The sequence below is a fragment of the Dipodomys merriami genome, unplaced genomic scaffold (assembly GCF_024711535.1).
Source record: "Dipodomys merriami isolate MVZ:Mamm:240054 unplaced genomic scaffold, mDipMer1.0.p SCAF_159, whole genome shotgun sequence".
In the NCBI taxonomy this organism is placed as follows: domain Eukaryota; kingdom Metazoa; phylum Chordata; class Mammalia; order Rodentia; family Heteromyidae; genus Dipodomys; species Dipodomys merriami.
The window spans coordinates 1,990,828-2,014,132 of record NW_027202926.1 but is presented as its reverse complement, the minus strand read 5'-3'; the positions used below and the strand labels follow the sequence as shown (position 1 = coordinate 2,014,132).

At 39.1% G+C, this 23,305-nt stretch overlaps 2 pseudogenes; both read right to left on the bottom strand.

Moving 5' to 3' along the window:
- The window catches only part of LOC138827626 (tubulin beta-2 chain-like), a 135,532-nt pseudogene extending 114,752 nt beyond the window's left edge, over window positions 1-20,780 (bottom strand).
- Window positions 2,256-2,355, bottom strand: LOC138827636 (U6 spliceosomal RNA; annotated as a pseudogene).
- Window positions 20,781-23,305: the final 2,525 nt, after the last annotated feature.

The window sequence follows — 23,305 nt, the reverse complement described above, 5'->3', positions numbered from 1 at the left end:
GTACTTAATCCTTGATACCATTTTCCACAAAGTTTTGTCACAGATACAATCGGTCTGCCTTCTCTAGCTGCTTTCCTAGCCTGGACCTATTCCTTCACTCTACAGGAAAAGTGTGATTCAACTGATTTCAGTCAGATCTGTTACTAGAATTATCAAGGATTTAGATTTTTGTCTGTAATTTGGTCAAAGCTATGTCTCTTTATGTAGGCTAATAAAAATGTATTTACTAATTTCAAGAAAATTCATAAATTCCATTTCCACCTCTTTTAAAAAATAAAATTGTTTGCTCTATAAATTGATTAGAGGCATGGATTTTGTGGCTAGCTAGGTCATTGTACATCTGTCTCTCTCTTCCTCTCTCCCTTTCATGGCTCTCATAGATAATGTGACTGCTCCATAATTATCCTAATTTATTTTGCTTTTATATTTTTGGTTGCATCATTTCACTTTCTGCTCTGCCATTTCCCAAATCATTTACATAGAAGGCATTGTTTCATATTTTCTCATTCCTATAATAAGCTGCACATGAAGACACCACTGGTCCCATTTTCAGTCTGTACCTTTGAATATGGAGGAAACCTTTCCTTTGCTCTCTATGAATTCCCTACTCTCCAGTTAGAATAATTTCCAATAGTAAAATTGGAAAAAGAGAAAGAAAATCATGGTGAAATAACAGATGTAGAAAATTCACTGTATTTTTCTGACCAGTTCAACCAACGTGAACTATTCTGGAATACATGTGCACCCCATTCCCACTGGTACTCACTGTCTCTGGTTAGGCAATTCTGATGAAGACAAGGAACAAGATGAAAAAGTGAGGAATGATATCATTTGCAAAAAAATGGAGAAGTATTAAAACAAATTTTTGTTTGGGCTGCTGAAAATAATTGGCTTACTACAGTGCAGACACTGCTTTCCTAAAAGGCCACTCATGTGAATACTAGGGATGATGATGAGTATACCTCTCTTCATCGGGAAGCCTCCAGTGGGCACTTAGACATGGTCCATGAGTTGGTGGCTCAAGGCAGATATTCATGCAATTACTGTGAATGGCTAGACACCCCTGCACAGTGCTTATATGTTGAATAATACCAGAGTGGCTGCTTCCTTAGTTCACATTGAGGCAGATACCAATGCCCAAAGTAAAGTCCTCTTGACTCCCTTTCATCTTGCTGCTTGGAATAGAAATACCAAAGATATGCTGGATTGCCTTCTATTGAAGCATTATATCAAACCAGGTCTGAAGAACGACTTGGAAGAAACTGCATTTAATATTGCCAAAAGGATAAATATGTATCACTACCTCTTTTAAATTGTGGAAGGCTGTAAAAATTGTTCTCCTAACTCATAATGGTTTGGTTAAGATTCTTAAATTTCAAAAATGCCAATCCATCTTTGTGTCTGTACAAAATATTTTCACAAGACAAAGCAACAGCAATATCTTACTTTAAAAATTCATGGATTCCATAGTATTCTTCAAGTGAATTGCCTGACTTTGATGTCAAAATGTATTCAAGAGTTGTTTGTATACATCTATAATGATTTCTGCAGGGTTTGTGATTTTTAAATCAGAAATCACTTTAACTTATCTGTTGAAATGAGTAGTACAGAAACTAAAAATATTTCTGGTGCTTGTATGAAAAAAGTATATTTTAAAATACTCTGTATTTTGTTTGTATAATGTCCATAATCTATTTAATTCTCTCCTAGATATAATACTTTGAATTATACATTGTTTTATAATATATAGGTTCGTTAATAAATGTGTTATTTCAGATAGCATTCCATATAGAAAAAGTTTAAGATTCCTTTTTTTTCCTAGGTCCTTATAGTATTTTATTTCTTTGGGATAAAATGACAATGTTATCCAATTTCAAATGTTTTGTAAAGATTATGCTATGTAAAGGCCATTCTAAGGTGAGGATTTAACACACTGATGTCAAACTAACTTTCAGTTCAATGAATTACATATATTGTTACATTTGCCTTTTTAAATTTTTTATTGTGAAAATACTGTACAGAGGGGTTACAATTACATGGGCAAGATAATGAGTACATTTTTTATCAAGCATTGTAGCCTCCTCCTGTATTTACCCTTCCCATCCATTCCCATCCTTCCCCTGCTTCCCCACTCAATCCTCCCTGCTACCCCTCCACCAGCACAAAGTTGTAAAGTTCATTTTTCGACATAACGACTTGTATTTTTGTAATAAATTTTTTAATGACTGTTTTTCATTTCTTGCATCTCAAGAATGAAAAATATGGAATATTTCACAAATTTTCATATCATCCTTGTGCAAGTGCCATGATAATCTCTATATTGTAGTAATTTGGGTAAACGTCCTGCTGAAGCATGTAGTATCCTGTAAATTTAAGTAGTTATTGATGCAATCTTTATACAGGCATATATCCTTGGTTGACTGTTTGTAACTAGGAAACCTTATTGTTCCTAAAAATGTTATTGATCTTACTTCTCTAAAATTCTGTGTATATTGGGAAAAGCTAATATTGTTTGGTCGATTGCTCACATTTGCAATTTTTTTTTAATTGTATTTTATTTTATTTGAGAACATACTGTACAGAGGGGCTACAATTACATGGGCAGGATAATGCATACATTTCTTACCAAGCATTGCAGCCTCCTCCTTTGTTTACCCTTCACTTCCCTTCCCCGCCTCCCCCCTCCCCCCACCCAATTTTACCCCCTCCCCCCAACCAATTATACCCCCCTCCCCCCCACACACCGACATTGTAAAGCTGGTTTTGACATGACATTTTGTACTTCTCATTGTTGCAACAGGTCCACCTGAATCCTTAAACGACTTGTTTGTCCCCATTTCCTCCACATGTTATACTGACATCAAATATAGTGAAAGCGGGGGTTACACTGTGGGGGAGGGACATACAAAGCAACAAAGAAATAATCTTATAAATGCGTTAGAAACACATGCATGAAAGAAACGAAAACATTAAAATGCATATTTAAGGGTTCATTTTCCTAACATCACATTATCTGACCTTTTCCGCTTGACTCATACCTATACTAGATATTGCAAATAAGGGAAACCATGGGACCGATGCTTCCTTGGGCCTGGCTTACTTCACTTAATATAATTTTTTCCAAGTTTTTCCATTTCCTAACAAATGGGGAAATGTCATTCTTTCTGATGGAGGCATAGAATTCCATTGTGTATATATACCACATTTTCTTGATCCATTCATCTACTGAGGGGCATCTGGGTTGGTTCCATATCATAGCTATGGTAAATAATGCTGCAATAAACATAGTTGTGCTGGTAGCTTTAGTGTGGTCTTGTTTGTAAACATTTGGGTAAATGCCCAAAAGTGGGATTGCTGGATAATAGGGGAGATCTATGTGAAGTCTTTTGAGGAACCTCCATACTGCTTTCCAAAGTGGTTGAACAAGTTTACATTCCCACCAACAATGAAGTAAGGTTCCTTTCTGTCCACATCCCCTCCAGCATCTGTTGTTGTTAGAGTTCTTGATTTTTAAATTTGATCATACTTTGAAGCCTTTATAGCTAGGTCAAAGGTGATTGTTTTTCAAGTACTTATTTATAAACTGAGTTAGCTTTGTGGAGCTAATGGATTCAAAGTAAGCCTTGCTTAAGAGCTACTTCTAAACTTCTGCAGCTTAAAAATTCCTAAATGATGTCTTACTGGTATAAATGTCTACCTGACCCTTTACTCTTCTTCCCTGTAGCAACAGACCAACCAGAATATCTTACCCTGACAGCATAGATTTTCTTATTGGAACAAAACTAATATTAGTTAAAAGGGATCATAGAGAGATAAACAGTTAAGACAGAATCATTTAGACTAGAAGGTATTTTATCAAAATATAATTGTTTTTTATACCTAACATTTCAATAGGAGCTAAAGCCAAGAACGTGAAAAAAAAATTCACATGCATGATTACCAAATGTCCTGGCCAATCTACCATCCATCCAGGCAGGAATTTACACTACTGCCTTTCTTTCATCAAATATTTTCATAGTTACAAGAGAAGTCTATATGTTTCTCCTCGATATTAGGCCTTAAATTGGTAATGTTTTAATCACAGTGTTTCCTCTTGTCTCTAGGCTGTAAATCTCCAAATGGTAAAGTTTTAGGTCCAACTCTACCAAACACTGAGGTAGAAATAATGGAATAATATTTTAAAACACAGTTGCCTTTGATACCCTAACCACAACAGAATATTGCAAAACATGTGCCTTTTTTCTTATATTTTATAGTTATATATTTTATATTTATATGTGCTGATATTTTTTCACACAGTGAAACTTACTAGAATTAATTGATAATTTGACAAATAAATAGATATTTATTACAATAAATAGATTTGAATATAAATAATAAGGTTTAGAATGTACATTAGAATATAAAAAGTATCAATGCAATGTCTTTGGTATAAAGTTGTGATATGTTCTAAGTATTCTTGGTCTTTTGAATTCACATTGTAAAAAAAAAACAATTGTTTTCCTCTAATCTATAAGGGATTTTGCTCTGCTGCTCTGTTTATTGTTTTAACTCACTGGTTGCAAAATGTTTTTCTCTATATTTCTGAAGCATTTCTACTTATTGTACCCAAATTTTGCTGATATGATATCTAAAAGGTATTATTCTTCTGCAGGACCAATGGGTCCTAGGATCCCAGGTCTTAGTTATCCTCTTCATCTGATAACAAGGGGAAGATTTCTCACCGAGGCTCATGAAACTTGCCAACAGAAATTAATTGAAAATCCATCTCAATTCCTTATGACACCGGAATTAGTGGTAAGCAATTGTGTAATGCAATGCAACTTAAAATGAAAGATGAGATCACAAAATCTGAGAGAAAGTACAGTAATTCAAACTTTCAATTAACAAATGACCAGCCCATATGAGTGACCAAGATCACAAATGTCACAAAATTATTTTTAATACCCCTCTTCTAATGATTACTCCAAGATTTCAGTCCAGCATAAGTAGGCAAAAAAAATAGTTCCTAGAACGATAGATCCATAATTGGTCTACCAAGGCTAGGAAAACTTGACTTACAGGTCAAATATAATTCACAAAACCATTAATTGAGAAGATCGTTAATGCTTCAAAATACTGGTACTTCAGTAAAACTTGTTTCTGTAGAATAAAAATGTTATCAGTCTCAAACCAATGATAACCTACACTTAATCTCCTGAAAACATATTCCTTTTCAAATAATCTCTTAAAAATCACATTCACCAAAATAACATTTGACAAGTAGACAATATTGACATTACAAAATTTTTCAAGTTTAGGGTGCAAGTTACAATAGAGTTGTTTTATTTACCCAGCACTAACGCCAAACCGGTTCAACCATTCATTAAAGTTTAGAAATAGTACCACCCACCATTTGTGTTGTTCAGTAGGTGCCTTACAGAAATGTGTCAAATAGAAAAACCTCCCATAATTCAAACCCAAACACTAGCTAATAAAGTAAGTTTAATCACTTACTAAGGTACATTTTAAAAAGTCACAAATAGTTGCTTTATCATATGTTGTTTTATATTTTACCTATCAGTTTAACATAGTAAGAAATATGACTTAAAGTCATGAATATGGGTACTCATCAGAGATGTGACAAACATAAAATCTGTCTTCTATTTCTACCATATTCCTGTATAGTAGTAAATCGTAGTCTTCTTTTTCCAAAACTTATAGGTAGTAGAAAATATTATCCCATGTAAAATAAAATAATCACAAACCTTTTTCAAAGCCATTTATAAAATTTGGTAGTTAGGAATATATTCTAAGCCATTTTTAAACTTTCTTGTTGACTAAAGATTAATCTTACAAATGGATGAGAATAAAATCATGTCTAGGTGCTTCACGTCTCCAGTCTTGCAAATTGTTATTGCAGATTAATGAATTATGGAAATATAAGCTGACATCAGTTCAAGTGTACGAAGGATTGAAACTCCATGGATAGTATATAAACCTTTCAAAATATTAACAGTTTAACAGAATGACTATCAGGAAGTTGAAACCAGAGAGGAATAATAGTAAAGACAGAATGAATGAAAAATGGAACAAGGGGCAAGTACAGCTAGAATACTCAATGTACACATGTGATAAAGGAAGTGATAAATCTGAAATACATCTTGGAGAAGGGGTTGGTTGAGAATGATAGAAGGAGTCACTCTGATCCAGGAGCATTGGACAATTAGATGGACATATTTATTGTAATACACTTGCACAACCTTTTGAAATTTAATTAAAAAACACAACAAAAAACAAAAACACACAAAAATCATAACCAAACAGCAATCTCTAGAGAGGATGTATATGACCTCTCAAAATTTTAAATAGTTCATGAAGGGTAATCTTGGGAATAGCAAACAAAGCTGTTCAAAGAGGGCAGTTTGGGGTAGCGGAGAATTTTGAACAGATTTAAGTAGATTATCTAAGGTTGTGAATCACCTACATCTGCTGCAAATATTTTCTTCTGTGAGTTCTCTTTGTCTGCAATGGATACTCCAGTCCTCAGCCACACTTGATAGCTTGTGAAGATAGAATGGAAGAAACAAGATCAAGAATCCATTACTCCACTGTAGACAGAAGAGTCCTCTATGTTTTCTCTCATCTCTCTTCACTACTCTTTCTTCATACTTTTAAGTCAAGTGATTTTGAATTATATCTTTCATTCTTTGCTCTGGCAAAGTAATTAGCCAAACTAATTTCCTAAATATTATTTGCCATTTTTTTCTACCATGCTGTTTACTTGTCCAAGGGAGTCCATTAAGCTTCACCCTTGCATTTGGTTGCCACGAAAATCCAACATCTATGTTAATGAGGACAAACTCTAATGTAAAACTTTGTCTCCAAAAAACCGATCCAAGAAGCTGTGATCACAAATATTTAGCTATACTTTTTCTTTTACCTTGAAAGTCTTCTTGTGTCTAAAGTTCCACAAAAATAAGTACTCCACTACTTTTTGGTTCAATCATTTCTAACCTCAAAGATATATTTTGCTAACAAGATGCTTAGAGGAAACTGAAGTATACTCCACTTTTATGTTCTCTCTTAAGACTCTCCTTAGATACCATATCAGGATCAGTGAAGTTATTCTTTGCAAAATTATTTCAATAGATTATTTTTGCTTAGTCTTGCATTTGCTCAGCAAGATGTATGGAATAGAATAGAGTTAAATCATCCATACCTTGGGTAACAGTGTCTATTACAAAGGACAATGCTTCTATGTCCTAATTCTATGTCCTCCTCTTAGCTCTTCCCTGATTTCCAATTAAGCACAGCTTCTTGACTTCAAGTCCAGTGAAGCTGAAAGACTATAAGATCTCCTCCCCACCCCACCCCGCTACATCTTCATGGTTTCTCTTTTAAAACTCTTTTAAGTTGCCTCATTTGGACGTAGAATTTATTTTCCTGTCCTCATTCAAACTGTTCTACATTGTAGTGAGCCAAATAGGCTCTGTAAAATCACTTTGGGTAGCAAAAATATTAAGACAATCTATATCAAAATTTTTGGCCTCCCTCCACTGCTGAAGTCAGTATGCTTAGATAGGGCTTCTAAGAACATTGTTTTCTTACCCTTTCCATTTTCTCAATTCTTTTCTGATCCCAAACTTTTTGGCTTATGTAATAAGAGAAGTCTTCACTACCTCATGTTAATAAGGATATTATTTTTTGTGAGCTACTTAGAAATATGTAATCATTGGCGTAACCAATCAGATTTTTTTCTGTGTTTCAGTGCTTCACATGCAAAGACATTGTGGAAAGTGTTACAAACAGAAAAGTGTGAACCCAATACCTTCTTTCATTTTGAAGGGCCCTTTCTCCCTAAATATTTTGACCCAAATTATCTTTTTCAAAGAATAATTTGGGTAATTAAAGGTCAATTCACAAAATTTGATGTCTTAGTTTTCTTAAGAACTTTGAATTTCACACAGTGAGAGTATATTTCCTGGGTAAGGACAATTCTCAAGGGAACCTACAGGATTTACAGTAAGGTTTCTGATACCTGTCATAATTTTTAAACTCTTTTGAAATTCCTTTATCAGAATCACGTTTTCCCTAATCCTAATTCAACCTTTTCCATCAAAAACAGTAACATGTTGTTGATATGATATAGTGTCCATGCAACTATTATTTTCCAGTGGCTTTATGTGTATATATGAACATATAAGCTGATGCTGAGCAAAATGAACTCCAAGGTATGGAAACAGAGATTTTTTTGCAGTTGTTTTTAACTTACTATGTGATTTCTATTTTCTTTGGGTTTTCCACCTATGGTTTGGCATCAGCTGTATTTGATTTTGTGCCCTGTGTATTGTGTATACATTTACCTTAATTAGGGAAGGGAAGAGGAACAACAAAATTGCAAGACAAAGGACAAAGGGCAAGCCAATGCAATAACAATACTCAAAAGACAATATGTTGGAAATGTATATTAAAACTTGTGAGGAGTATTGAGGTGAAAGAAAACTGTAAGAAAAATGAAAGAGGGGGTAAAAAGTTTGAAAAGTTATGTTTTCACTACCTTACAATTACTGTAACCCATTGTTCACCAATTTGACAATAAAATTAAATTAAAAAATAAGCTACATAAAAAATAATTTCACTGTATTGTTATAGTAAATATTATTTTATGTAGTAACTTTTTAAAAATCAATATTATTTGGCATCTAATTTGAATTGATTACTCCTTTTTTTATCAGAGAGTCATCAACTTGAATGTTATACAACTAGACAATATTTTCACAATAAACTTGACAATATTTTGAAAAAAGGGAAAATTTAGTACTTTCTCATACTAAAACTGAATGTTGTTTAATTCTATGGAAACCCATAACTTTTAAAAGTAAATGAGTTGTTAAGAGGACAGAATATATGTGTTCCTCAAAATACCTATGACTAATAACTACTCATTTTCAAATTCTGAACATTCCATACCTAAGCGATTCAAAACAGTACCTGTTTGCATGTTATGTAATTTTGCAATAGATGCAGTTTCCAATGGAGTGTTACAGATTGAGAAGTCAACAGAAAAATAGCCACATTCTGGTAGAGGATAAAATTATGAAGCATCTGTAATTAATTCTTCAAGAGTAAGCAAATTTTATCAGAGAAAGCTATAATTTCTATGAACCATCAATCCAAAGATTTATGCCATAAAGTCATCCTAGTCCAATAATTTCCAACTTGTAAAGTGCACCTTAATATTCCCTTAATTCACATCATGGATAGCTTATCTCTATTGTGAAAAAAATACTACACCTCTGATAATGTGATTCTCTCCTTCTTCTGGAAAGAATACTACAATTAACTGGGTTGCATCACTTTTCCCCCAGTAAGATTCTTGAGATCAGAACACTTGCAAATGTTATTTATATTTATACTTTTTTAAACTATCACAGATATTTAGGATGCTAAGGTCAGAAGATTATGGTTCAAATATCCAATAAACTCAGAAAAATTCAGACACAAGTGGCACTGAGATTGAAGTGGTAGCACACGAGCCTTGAGCATAAACAGGCTCAGAGACAGTTCCCAGGCCCAGATTTCAAGCCCTAGGACAAACCAATAAAACAAAAACAAACCCCAAATGTAGCATTTTTCTCATTGTATACAGAGGCACGTAATTAAGGAAATTGTTTCCTGTGTTACATATAGGTAGAAGAAAGAAGATGTCACACAATTATTCTCTTCATACAATGTTATACAAAACCCTCAAAAATTGCAATTTTTCTATATTTATAAATTAATATCAATTTGTTGGCAACTCTGTCTAGATTATTTACATTATCATTTTATACATGAATTGTTGGAATTTTCTATTAACTAAGATCTAATTATAACTCTCTTGAAAGCATATTCTAGGCAAATAGAATGCCAGAATCATTTGTGAATTTGTTAATTAAACCCTCTACTCAAAAAGAATTTTGTAGTATCCTATAAAATATGAAATTAGAAGCAAAACTAAAATATTTATGTTAACTCTAAATTCTAATTTAGCATGATCTACAAAGTCCTGCTTTAGATGAACTTTGAAATTTCTCTAGGCTTAAGATTTTGTAATCCTTCCTCATTTCTTTGGAATCCAACAGAATGATGCTTACTTACTTTTTCAAATTTTGGGTGGGAATCATGAGCCATTTTGAATCTAGGAATGTTCTGGAATGAAGAGAGCATTTAAAACAAAACTGAAGATTATATACGAGTTGCATTTCAATAGGAAACTTGACTTCTCAAAATATAATAACAAAATTAGCCCAAACTTCCAACTGTGTATTCCTTTCTTGTTGTTTGGTTTGTTTTATTAGACAAAATTATACTACCTGGTCCAGGAAATGTATCACTATTTAATTCCACTCTCTAATCTCCTGCCTTAGTCTGAGTGCTAGAATTCCAGGTTTGTATCACATTGCCCTGCCATGTTTGTTGGTTTATTTAATCTAGACATAGACTAGCAATTCTGAACTTCTCCAATGATATTATCCACTAGACAGACTGCTCAGAGTGTTTATGTACTATTTTAGAAGATCTTCTAACATTTGACACAGGATATGATCATTTTCAGATGCACCTGCTGGGATCTCTGATTCATTCGATCCCTTTAATAGTAATTACTTGACTCTCTTACTATCTCTCGTCCCTACCTATGTAATAGTCTCAAACTTTTTTGAAGAAAGTTCATGAGGACTTTCTAATATTAAAATTCATCTCTTAATTCTTACTCAGGACATATTTTCTATTGCTATTTTTAAACTTTTCTACATATTCTAAGAGTTGTTTCATTTGTGTATTTGTGTGTACACATATAAGTGCCTCTGTGTGTATGTGTATGTTTGTATGTATGTATGCAAAAGCCTCAAGCTCTTATTCATCAATCTTGCTCATGCCTGGTATTCCATCACCTGAGACATTCTTCCGATTCAGGTTTTGGCTGGTAGTGTGGCAAAGACTGTTCTGCCCAGGCTGCATGCAAACTGAAATTCCCAGACTGCTTTACATTCTTAGGTTTTATATCTCCAGAAGTATCAACTTTTAAACTACGAACATTTTTGTGAGTGAAAAGTCTAAGCTGTAGCCCACATTTTTAACTCAAAAATTCATATAAAGATAGATGAACATACACATTGCATATGCTGAGTGTACACTGTTAGAAATGTGATCTTAAGCTGCGTGGTGGAGAGATCTGGGGATTGGGGTTCAAAGCCAGCCCAGCTAGGAAAGTCCCAGAGACTTTTTTCTCCAATTAACTACAAGAAAACTGGAAGTGGCACTGTGGCTCAAGTGGTAGAGCAGTAGCCTTGAGCTGAATAGCAGAGGGACAGTGCCCAGGCCCAAAGATCAAGTGCCAAGACCACCAACAACAACAAAATGCAAGTAAAGGAAAGAAAAAGAAATGTGATCTTAGCCACTAGTTCATTGCCAGTATAATCCCTGCTCTCTCGAGATGGACTTGTTTTTCCAGTTAAGTCCATGCCCTTATATCTGACTTTCATTGGAACGAGAATTATTCTTCCATTCTATTTTTAAAAATTTGTGCGATTAGCAAACGTGATTGAGAAAGGGAAAGGCCTCATACTTCATATTCCACTTAGGAACACTCCCATAAATCTACATATTGGACTTGGCTTTATTGTTTCGATGTTGTCTTATTTGTAGTCTTCTATATTGTATTGAACCCTTATACTTAAACACAGAACTTCTCTTTCTCCTATTGTTGCAAATGTTTCTCTTACTGTTAATTCATGTGCACTAGGGAAATAACACACAGCAAATACACTCACAAAAAGAATGATCTGAGGACCTTCTTCCCATTTAAAATTTGGCTTAATTTGCAGAGCAATTATGAAGTTTGAACTAAATGTACTCATGGATAACATATTTATAAGCAATATAAATTTTATATTTTCTCTTTTACTAAGTTTTCTCTGAAACACCTATTACCTCATGTCCAAAAGTGTCCTTGTGTTATTTCAATGAAGACAGAAAACATTCATTAGACCTCAAGAAGCACCAATGATTGTTACTGGACTTTGTGGAAACTGATCCCAGGAGAGGAATTGAACACAGAGAAATGATAAAGTTCAAATTAACTTGTGCTTTCCTTTTTACTGTACAAGAAAAGAATCCCAAGGATTGAAGGAAACTCTGTCCCTTACTTTTTCCAGTGTGTTTTTTATTCATATAAACTTGTTTGTAAACTTCTAGTTGAGAGTATTACAAAAGATAATAATGTGCCATGTGAAGGCCAGCATAGAATAAAAGGAATTAACGTTGTTGTTTTTTTAGTTAGTTTGTATTTGTTTTTGCCAATTGTGGGGCCTAAAGTCTGGGCCTGGGCGCTCTCCCTCAGATCTTCATCTCAAGGATAGTGCTCTACCACTTGAACCACAGCACCATTTCTGACTTTTTCTGTTTATGTGGTACTGAGAAATCAGGGCCTCATGCATACAAGGCAAGCACTGTACCACTGAACCACATTCCCAGCCCCTAATAACATTGTTTTAAAGTTGTTCTACTGCAAAGAAACAAAGACATGGAGGTTTAAAAGTGTCTTATGTATGGATATTTCATCCCTGAGAAGATTCTCTTTTGGCAGGAGTCAGTTATCAATTCCTTTAGTCTGGTCCTGAGTTCTCCATAGCAATAAGGATTCCAAAAAAGCAGGATCTTGTGAATATGTTCAGCACAAGCAGCCTCTTCTCAGAGCAGTACTCCTTTAAGGACAGTCCCAAAGAAATATCTGGGGGTTGTTTTTGTTTGCTTGTTTGTTTAGTTTGTCCTGGTTCTGGGACATGAACCCAGGGGCTGGACCCTGTCCCTGAACAGTTGTCTTTCTTGCCCACCTATCCTCAAAGCTAGTACTCTACTGCTTGAGCCAAAACTCCACTTCCGGCTTTTTTTAGTGTTTATTTAGAGATAATAGTTTGACAGACTTTCCTGCCTGGATTAGCTTTGAAATAGGATAGTAAGAAAGCCAAGTGATATCGACAGTATGGACTTCTCTTTTGAAAAAAAAATATTAGATGAAGTTTATTATAAAGCTAATATTTGACAATTTTTAAAAGAAGAGAATATGCCCAGCAAAGAAGCCATAACTTAAATAACTCAGTGAAAGTAGGTGCACTGAATCATTTTGTAATTATTTTTTATGCTTGGAAAGATTACTATTGACCTTGTCATTCCTTTTGGGGAAACTGAAAGTCATATTTGCACTTTTTTGTGGGCGCTGTCCCTCACCTCTTCATCTCAAGTTGAGCACTCTACCACTTTAGCTACAGCACCAATTCCAGGTTTCCTGTGATTAATTGAAGATAAGTGTCTCATGGACTTTCCTGACAAGGCTTGCTTTGAACCACAATCCTCTGGTCTCATCCTTCTGAGTAGGTAGGATTACAGGCTTGAGCTACCAGCACCTGGCTCATATTTGCATTTATGTGTACTTAATGACACTATGTAGACAAAGAATGGAAATTTGAACCAAATGATGACATTGCAGCTTTTCAGAAAAATTGGGGTAGGAATAAATATGTCCTCATTTTTCCATGTTGTTATATTAATGACTCATGAGCTATGGGACTCTTACATTAGCATCCTCTGCCATCTGTGTAGGTGTTATTTAGGACTAGGCAATATTCATAGAGTAATATAGAAAGACAGGTTTTTAGAAAGCAAAGGAGATCAGGTATGAAAGAACAGCATAGAAGGAGATACATTTATCACACAGAGATCAAAAACTAGCCTAAGAGATTTACAATGTTAAAGGCAATGAGGTATAAACCTAGTTGATAACTAGTTCTTCAATAACCAAAAATATTTCTCTAGAACAGTTTCTGGTATATGTTAGTTACTATCATTTATTCCTTCCATCTGGAGTTATTCCTTCTCTTCTATCACAACTGTTAATTAGTCTCTGCCTTTTTAGTGCCATGACTGACCAGAAAGATTTCCAAATCTCACTTAGACTAGCCTTCTCTGTGATTACCAGTGACCACTCAAAAGCCTGGAATCTTTTAATTTCCAGAATTCATCTTCCCTTGACATCTAAGTACATTCCTGGCATTAACTGCAGTGATCTAATGAACAAAACATTTTTTTTCAACACAGTATCCTAATATAGGCAAAATGCATGAATTAGGGACTATTGTCAGGTATCAGTATGGAAGGAGCAATTATATATTCCAAGTATGTGTTCTTTATTTTGCATTTACTAACTGTTTTCTTTTGTTTTTGACAGTCCAGGGGGCTTAAACTCAGGACTAGGGAATTATTCCTGAGCTTGCTTTTTTTTCCCTCAAGGCTACCACTCTATCACTTGGGGCACAGCACCTCTTTCAGTGTTTTTCTGTGAGGAATTGAACCCAGGCATTCAAGCAGGCTAGGCAATCACCACACCATGAAGTCACATTTCCAGAGACCTAAATGACTTTCTTATGATGGCATTATATTTTCATTCCATAACTATGTATCATAATTTTGGCCAGGTGCTAGAAAATAACATACAAAAAATACTAAGTCCAGTAAGGCTGGATGGACAATGAATAACCGTTATAGTTTAGCCAGGACACAGAGGGGCTTACCTCATGGAGCTGGTTCAACAGGCTGAGCAAGACAGCTCCTAACCCACAGTCTACCTCCAGAATGAGAGGGCCACCTTGGGTTCCAACCACATGGGGACACTGTGCCACCTCCTCCAGCACACATTCAACCAGTTCCTGTGAGAGAGAGAAAAAAAGTCAGAATTAAACTTAAGCCGGGTGCCCATGGCTCAGACCTCTAATCCTAACTACACAGGGGGCTGAGATATGAGGATCATGGTTCACAGCCAGCCCGGGCAGGAACGTCTGTGAGACTCTTATCTCCAAAGAAGCACCAAAAAACTGTAAGCAGCTCTGTGGCTTAAGTAGTAGAGTGCTAGCGTTGATCTGAGGAGCTCGGGGACAGTGCCCAGGACCAGAGTTCAAGCCCCACGACTGACAAGAATTGGACTTCTCACCACAAGAAGTGGACTGAATAGCACCCATTGTCCTAGGGAGTATGGCAGAGAAGTCAGGCAGAGCTTCCTGTGAACTGGAGGTCATGAGTATGTCACCTGGCTTCTCCTTGCCTCAGTATCCCCAGCTGCAAAACTGAACACAGTGAAGGATCCTCTTCCTCATGGGGACAAGGTAAGGATAAAAGAGAGACATGTTTTGTTTCATAATCCCTCACCTATTCCACGATTAATAACAAGCCCCATGTGAGCCTTTTCCAGCTATCTTCCTTTCATTTTCATAGAATTGCCAGGAACCTTATCTAATGGCCGCTCCCTCTGTGCCCTGTGCCAGAGATCCCTCTGTATAAATCCCTTGTTTCCTCACAACTGTTCCAAGAGGAGACTGAGGTCCAAGAGTTGAAGCCTAACCCAGGGCTTACCCTGTGGTCAAGAATTGACTGCTGTGCACTAAGAGTTTGAGATAATCCATCTAAACCGATGACTGAACATGGTGCTACATGTCTACTATCCCAACTACAGAGGACCAGGCCTGGTGGAGCATGCCTGTCACAGATAGGAGTACCATGATCCAGCCCAGCCTGACCATATATTTAGTCTCTATTTTGGAAATGCCCAAGACAGAAAGGTTTGGCTCACATGGTGGAATACCTGACTGGCAAGCCTAAGGCCTTGAGTTCAAACCCTAATATACCAAAAAGAATCAGAGGCCCAGTGCCAGAGGATCATGCCTGTAATCCCAGCTACTCAGGAGTCTGAGATCTGAAGATCATAGGTCAAGATTTAAAAGAGGGTTGGCCTCAACCATCAGACATCATGATGAGAAGACCCAGAGTCTGACTTATGCTGGTGCACTCCATACTCGCAGGGTGCATATCCTTACTAATTGCTGGCCACACACTCTGTCCCCCTGGGAAACCACCCCCTGTGAGACGCACCCCCAGGTCCTACCAAGCTGCCACTGCCACCAACCAGGCCCAAGGGAGTAGAGAGCTCCAGGGCACACAAATCCCTTGGTCTTGTAATTTAAAGGTGATCAGTCTCCTTCAAGCACCTTACCCTTCCAGGCCCCTGGACCTCAGCCATGAAGCCCATGCACACCCCCTCCCCTCGCGAAGATAGCAGGAAAAGTTACCAAAAGGTTCGACCATCTTTGTTGTAACCCACTTCTACACACACACAAATCCAGACTGGTGACAGAAGACTTATCCATGCAGCACCTGAAATTTGCCAATTGATCACTCACCTGAGCACTGTCAGGATGTACAAGTAGAAAGATGTCCAGAGCCCTGCAGGGAGTCTCTCTGCATGATAAGCTTGACTATCTCGCTGGAACATCTCTCGAGGTTATTTATAGAATCTGGTCTTTTCATCCTGCCCCAAACAAAGACCAGGTAGCTGCTATGGACCACCTTTTCACATTGCCCTAAGCAAACATCTTGCAGCTGCTACGGCCAATGAAAAAGCTTCCTTATTCTAAGCATATAAATACCCCTGTGTGAAAAATAAAATTTGGCAGCTTGATCAGAATCCTTGTCTTGCTGTCCTTCTTCATGTCTCTTGTCCCTTCATTCCTTCTCGCTTAGGTTCATTGCCCTGGTTGAAGTCCTGCGGGTCGGGACAACTGGCACCCAACGTGGGGCACGAGCCTCTGACTAAGGAAGGAACGCCATCCTCTGGGAAAACTTGGCTAAGTACAGTCTGAGATCATGAGATCGCCTCGACAGACCCCGCCGAGAGACAGATCCAGGAGGAGAGTGGGGACGGCACATGGTGAGTGACCCACTATGGGACAAGCAACATCGTCACATGATCTATTTCTGTCAGACCTCAAGGAGGCCCTCAAGACATGGGGAACGTGGGTTAAGAAAAAGGATTTAGAATTATTTTTCTCATTCATAGAGGACTTGTAGGAATCATAGATGCAAAAAGATGGCGAAGAGTAGGAGATTGTTTAAAAGATTATTATGAAACCTTTGGTCCGGAAAAGGTTCCTGCTACCGCCTTTTCCTATTGGAATTTGATTAATGAAGTTTTGAAATGTTCTCTATTTGATAGTGGAATTTTAAAACTTGTAAAAGCAGGAGAAGAGGTTCTCCAAAATGCCTCTCGGCCCCCCACGGCTTGCCCATCAGTTGTATTAGATATGACTGCTGGTCAATTTATTGAAAATCCCTCCCTTTTGTGACCTGGCCTTTCAAGGGCCCACTGCCCCTCCAGATCCAGATTTTTTTCTTCCCGCCCTTTACCTAACCTGGCACCTTTATCAGAGACTCTTCAACATAAGCGAGAACACCTTCAACTTTTAAAAGAACTGTGGTCCCTTGATTATGAACTCCGCATACTGGCCTTGGCCGATACGCCAAAAACGCCTGATAAAATTAAGGTTAGATCAGGCCATCAATCAGTTCTCGCCTTTCCAGTAACTTGGAGCCAGACAGATAAGACCTCAGAGGGTGGGGAGGATGAATCAGAAGAAGAGGAAAAGGAGGATGAGGAACAGGATACTGGGGATGAAGAGGAACAACCCACCCAGGGAAAAGGCCAACAAGAGTATAAGAGGCTTAGGCTTCGGTTTGTTGAAAAGCTTAAAAATGCATGTGCCCAATATGGCCTGACTGCCCCATATATGTTAGCCTTGTTAGAAAACCAAAGTGCGTGCTGGTTCACCCCCAATGATTGGAAGTTTCTGGCCCGCGCCACCCTTAGTGGGGGTGATTTTGTTTTATGGAATGTGGACTTTAAGGAACAATGTAGAGAGACCGCGCAAAAAAATTTGGCAAAAACATCTTCAAAAACCTGGACCTATACTAAACTTTTGGGTAATGTGCCCTTTGATACCAATGTTAAACAGGCGCACTTTCCTGCCGGACTTTTGGCACAAATTCAAAATGCTGGCCTTTATGCTTGGAAGCGTCTCCCTCAAAAGGGATCGGCTACTACTTCCCTGGCAAAAGTTAGACACGGGCCAGATGAACCCTACAGTGACTTTGTCTCGCGGCTTAACTTGGCTGCAGAAAGGCTTCTTGGGCCTAGTGAAAGTGAAAGTGCCTTTGTTAAACATCTTGCCTTTGAAAATGCTAATCCGGCATGTCAAGATGTCCTCCGACCACATAAAAACAAGGGTGACCTCTCTGAGTTCGTCAGGCATTGTGCTGGAGTAGGAACTGCCCACCCCATGGGACTCGCCCTGGGTGCTGCCTTTACCAAGCCCTTTCAAGGTTCAGTCCCCAGCTCACATACTTGCTTTAATTGTAAACAACCTGGTCACTTTGCGCGTGAATGTCCCTTCAGCAAACAAAGCCAAGGGGAAATGTCCTCCCAAGCTACAGGTAGACCACTCCCTACCACTCTTTGTCTTGTAGATCAAGAACAAGTGGCCCCAAGGTGGCTGCCAGAATGCTTGATTAAACAGGTTAATGGCTTACCACAACCCAGGGGAAACCTTCCCCCGAGGATGATGCCTTTTCTCTTGCAGATGCAGCTAGAACTCCAGACATGGACCATCCTGTTTGAATTTATTAAATAACAGATTAATATCTTGGCTTCTAAGCCCATACAGGTTCATCACCATCGCCTTGATATGGCAGACTGCGGCATTGAGATCTAGGATTTACCCCAGGCTTTTAATTAGTGTTTTGCCATGAGCTCGTTCCAGTGGGAAACAGCCCCCCTTTCTTTTCTTATTTAGAAAATCCTTCTCCTTATTCATAACTCCTGACCATTCAACGGGCAAGACCTATTGCCATAAGGGATAGGTTCGCCCCTCCTCCTATAGGCCCCTGCGCTTGGGGGAGGATGCACCTATGGGAGGAAGAAAAAAATGCTCAAATCAAGGGTGCAGTTAAGACTGAAGGGGGATCGATCCACGAGATCCCAAAACCCAAGACCGCTGAGTGGCAAGCTCTGGTGCATGAAGGTTGGCATGCATATCCACAAGCCATCTCCTCAAAAAACATGCCAAAGCCTGTAAAACTCCCCACCCAGAGTGAGGATGCTTGCTCGGAGCAGAGAAAAACCCTGGGCCCTTAGAGGAACAGAGCCTCTGTCACCCCCTCAAAAAGAGCAGCCAACAATTGATGGTCAATTTTCTAAATAACAAAGGGGGAGATGTTGGGAGCCCTGCAGGGAGTCTCTCTGCATGATAAGCTTGACTATCTCGCTGGAACATCTCTCAAGGTTATTTACAGAATCTGGTCTTTTCATCCTGCCCCAAACAAAGACCAGGTAGCTGCTATGGACCACCTTTTCACATTGCCCTAAGCAAACATCTTGCAGCTGCTACGGCCAATGAAAAAGCTTCCTTATTCTAAGCATATAAATACCCCTGTGTGAAAAATAAAATTTGGCAGCTTGATCAGAATCCTTGTCTTTCTGTCCTTCTTCGTGTCTCTTGTCCCTTCATTCCTTCTCGCTTAGGTTCATTGCCCTGGTTGAAGTCCTGTGGGTCGGGACAGAAAGATGATCTCTCTCTCATTCTCTCTCTCTCTCTCTCTCTCTCTCCCCTCTCTCTCTCTCTCTCTCTCTCTCTCTCTCTCTCTCTCTCTTTCTCCCTCTTTCTCTGTCTCTGTTTCTCTAATGCACACACACACACACACACACACACACACACACACACACACGACTCAGAGCAGTGCCTCTGTTCATTCCTCATCTGGGACAATGTACAAGCTGGAGCATGGAGGTTCCCTTGAGACAACCAGGGGCTCCCACCCAAGGGGAGCACCACTCAAATGATGCAACACCACCCCGCCTCTCCGTTTCTCCAGGGTCAGATCCTTCCCCTTGGGAACAACCAGCCTTGACTCTACATTCACCAAAACCCTAGGCCAGGATGCTGGGTGAAGGAGTCCTGAGACAGGTGTCTCCTCAGAGCCTGGGGAAGAAAACTAGCAGAGGGTCATGTTGACCTCAGAAGGGTGTCTGACCAGGGGTGGGGCATTGTTGGTGAAATGGATGGAGTCCTGAGGCTACATACATCGATATACTCCTTCCTTCTGGCCTACATGCTTCTGGGCTAATTGGTGGATTCTTGGGGAGGACGAGGAGACCAAATGGACCAAGCATCAGAACATGCTGGCAGAGCTGGGAAAGGTGATGACCCTGTGAGAACTGTTGACAGCTGAGGGGTAGGGGAACAGGCCAGGTGTATGTATGTGTGTGGGGTTGGGGTTATTCCTCCCAGATATTCACCTTCTGCTTTGACCGCCAGCGCCCTTCACCTCCCTTCTGGGCTTTTCTGGGACCCTCTTCAGGTGAAAGGATGACCAAGCACAGAAGACAAGAGCTCACACAGCAAGGGGGGGGGGTCTATCTTCTGTATCGAACAACCCCCATGCCCAGAAAAAAGGAAAAGACCTGAGAAGGCAGGTGTGGAGGTGCTGTTCCCCACCTTGGACTAAAGCCACCAAGTTCCCACTAGGGAGAGAAAGGGTGCAGATGCATGGCTCTGTAGCTCCCACTGCTCCAGGCCAGGGACGATGTGGTGCTCCCTTTTCACCCATCACTGCATCTGCCCTTTTCCTGGGACATTGGTCACTAGGGATGGGAGTGGGATCCCCGGGTTAACACCCACCCCCTACCCTTGGGGCGCATTAGTGGCAGAACCCTGGCTGGACTGTGGGGTGTGAGGGAGGTGCAAGTCCGTGACCTATGGGGGTGTCACCAGGTACCGGTGTTGCAGGGTGCAGGCTCACTGGGCGACCACTCACCTGTGCTGCTGGGAGAAGTTGTTGGTGGATGCTCCTGGTGGGGTGAGCAGCAATGGAGGGGGCATTGCAGACACTCAGGTCCAGAGCAGAGGACTAGGGGCCGGGACCAGGTCAGGGCTGCAAGCCTGCCAGCAGCTTGCCACCAACCGAGGTTTGAAATACAGTGCCTTGGAGGAAGCAGGGGAGGGGGCTGGGAAGCAGGAGGGCATATCAATTTCCTACTCCAAAGTAGCTTCAAGACTCTTGTTCACTACTCAGCCATCTCTACCTTCTTCAACTGCTGGTAGTGGTGACAACCAACCTAGGGAATCCCAGGGGGTACGAGGCAGCATGGAATGTGGGCCTGGCCACCATTCTTGTATTCCATTGGTCAGAAAGAAACATGAAAGAATGGTGGTGTGGCCAGAATCATGTGATGCAGGCAGCATGGGCAGAGTCAAGATGACAGCAACTCCCCCAGCCACTTTCCCAGGGAACTATGTCCAATTCAGTTGGGGACAAGAGGGTAACCTGCTTTAACCAGATGGCTGCACAGATTCTTGTGTGTGCCTATTTGTTGCCAGTCCCAAACCTTGAAATCAGGATCTGAGCACAGTCCATGAGCTGCTTTTGCTCAAGGCTAGCCCTCTACCACAAGAGCTACACGGCTCTTCTTCTGGCTTTGTTGGCACTGAAGTTGGACAGGGGTCTCAAGGACTTTCCTACTTAGGATAACTTTGATCCTCCCATCACAGCCTTGTAAGTAACAAGGAGGATTGCTGAGAGCCACTGGGCCTGCCTAATCACTGGTCTTGTTTATGTTCTTGGACAGACTGATGAGTTCCCTATCCTCAGGTTGAAGTGGTGGGAGCTGGAGCCCACTATTCGAATCCAGGTCCTGCCACCTCTAAATGGTAGGAGATCCTAAGAAACTTGTTCCTATCCATATGATTACCAATGTAATGTGATGTAAGTCATGATTGAACAGTTCTTGAATAATTCTAGGATAAAATGATACACAATTATATTATAAGACACTGATTGATTTTAATTAAAACTTTATTAAGCATTTAAACGATCACATTCATAAAATGGAGGCATAATGAAATACCTAAGAAATGGACCTTATATACTATAAAGGTGCCATTTTTTCTGCCAAGACTGGGATTGGAACTCATGGTCTGGGTAACTCTCTTGCACTGTGTGGGAAGGGGAAGATTTCCTCCTTGAAGTCAAGAAAATCAAGTCTGTTCCTTAAGCCTGAAATTGATCCCCACCACTAGAAAATATCCTACTCATGTACAATTTACATATATGATTTATATTTATATACATATGTTGACTCCATATTGCATTCAGTGGAGTTATTCATTTTATTTTTTGTTTTAATCATGTATTGACCGTTTATTTTATTGACTATTATGACACATAGAACATTGATTACATTGATTACATAGGACATAGGTCTGCATATGTATTCCACTTCATACCTGACACCCAGAAGATTCACAGTAAAGGAAAACATGTCACCATCAGATTCTTACTCCATGATTCATTGTTTGGGAGTGCTGGCATCTGAACTCATGGCCTACAAGGCCAAATTCATGAATGGTTGAGTGTCCACATGCCATCCTGGGGCAAATTGAGCAGTTCCTACGACCTAAGATTGAGCCCCAGGGATTGACAAAATAAGAACAGATTGACATGCAGGTGGCAGTATACTAATAAATATATATCTTTATACCATTCCAGAGATGTCTGTCCATTATTCACTTATATAGACTACATTTGTACCAATTCTTGGATATTTATTATACCTCCATGTAATTATTGTTATTGCTTTCATCTTTAAACTATTAATGAACTCTGTGTCTTGAAATTATTGTGTTCCTGTAATAGTTTTCTTTTAATGCTTCATAATATTAAATAAAATCAATCAGCCTCCTGAAATTATGCTGTCTAATTTTATAGAAGCATCATTCACAATCAACTCATTCAACCGTGACATTGATAACATTCCATTGTTATTCCTATTGATGAGAATAAGTCTCTTAGTATCTCCTGCCATTGGTTGTGTCAGGACAGGGATTCGAAATCAGGGCCTACATTGCCACGTGGGCCTATGGTTTTCCCGGTATTCTGCCAGTCTTCAGCAATGCAAGGTGAAGTACCCTTTGCAACAGTGTCATTTAGACCCAGGAGGTCACCGTGCAAAGGAAGAAAACATAAAAAGCTGTCTCACAGCATTTTTCTGTGCATTTTTTCCCTGCAAGGCCTGGGGGTTTAGGATCCCAGGAGCAGCTATGGGTCCAGTGGCTCCATCCCAGCCTTGAGTGATCAAAGATGAGGCAGAGTTGCCACGACCTGAGTTCAAGTGCCGTGCTGAGCATAAAATAAAATAAAATAAAAAATAAATTAGCTCTCTGGCTTGCAATTTGCACTGTTTATTCTGCACAGTTTTCGATTTGAACTCAGGGTCTGGGTACACCTGCAGCACTGTGGATGAAGCGGAATCTTACCATACTTGAAGATAAGAAAGTCAGGCCTATTCATTAGGCATGAATTCAAGCCCCAGCCCTGGAAAACATACTATTTATATACATTGTAAAGA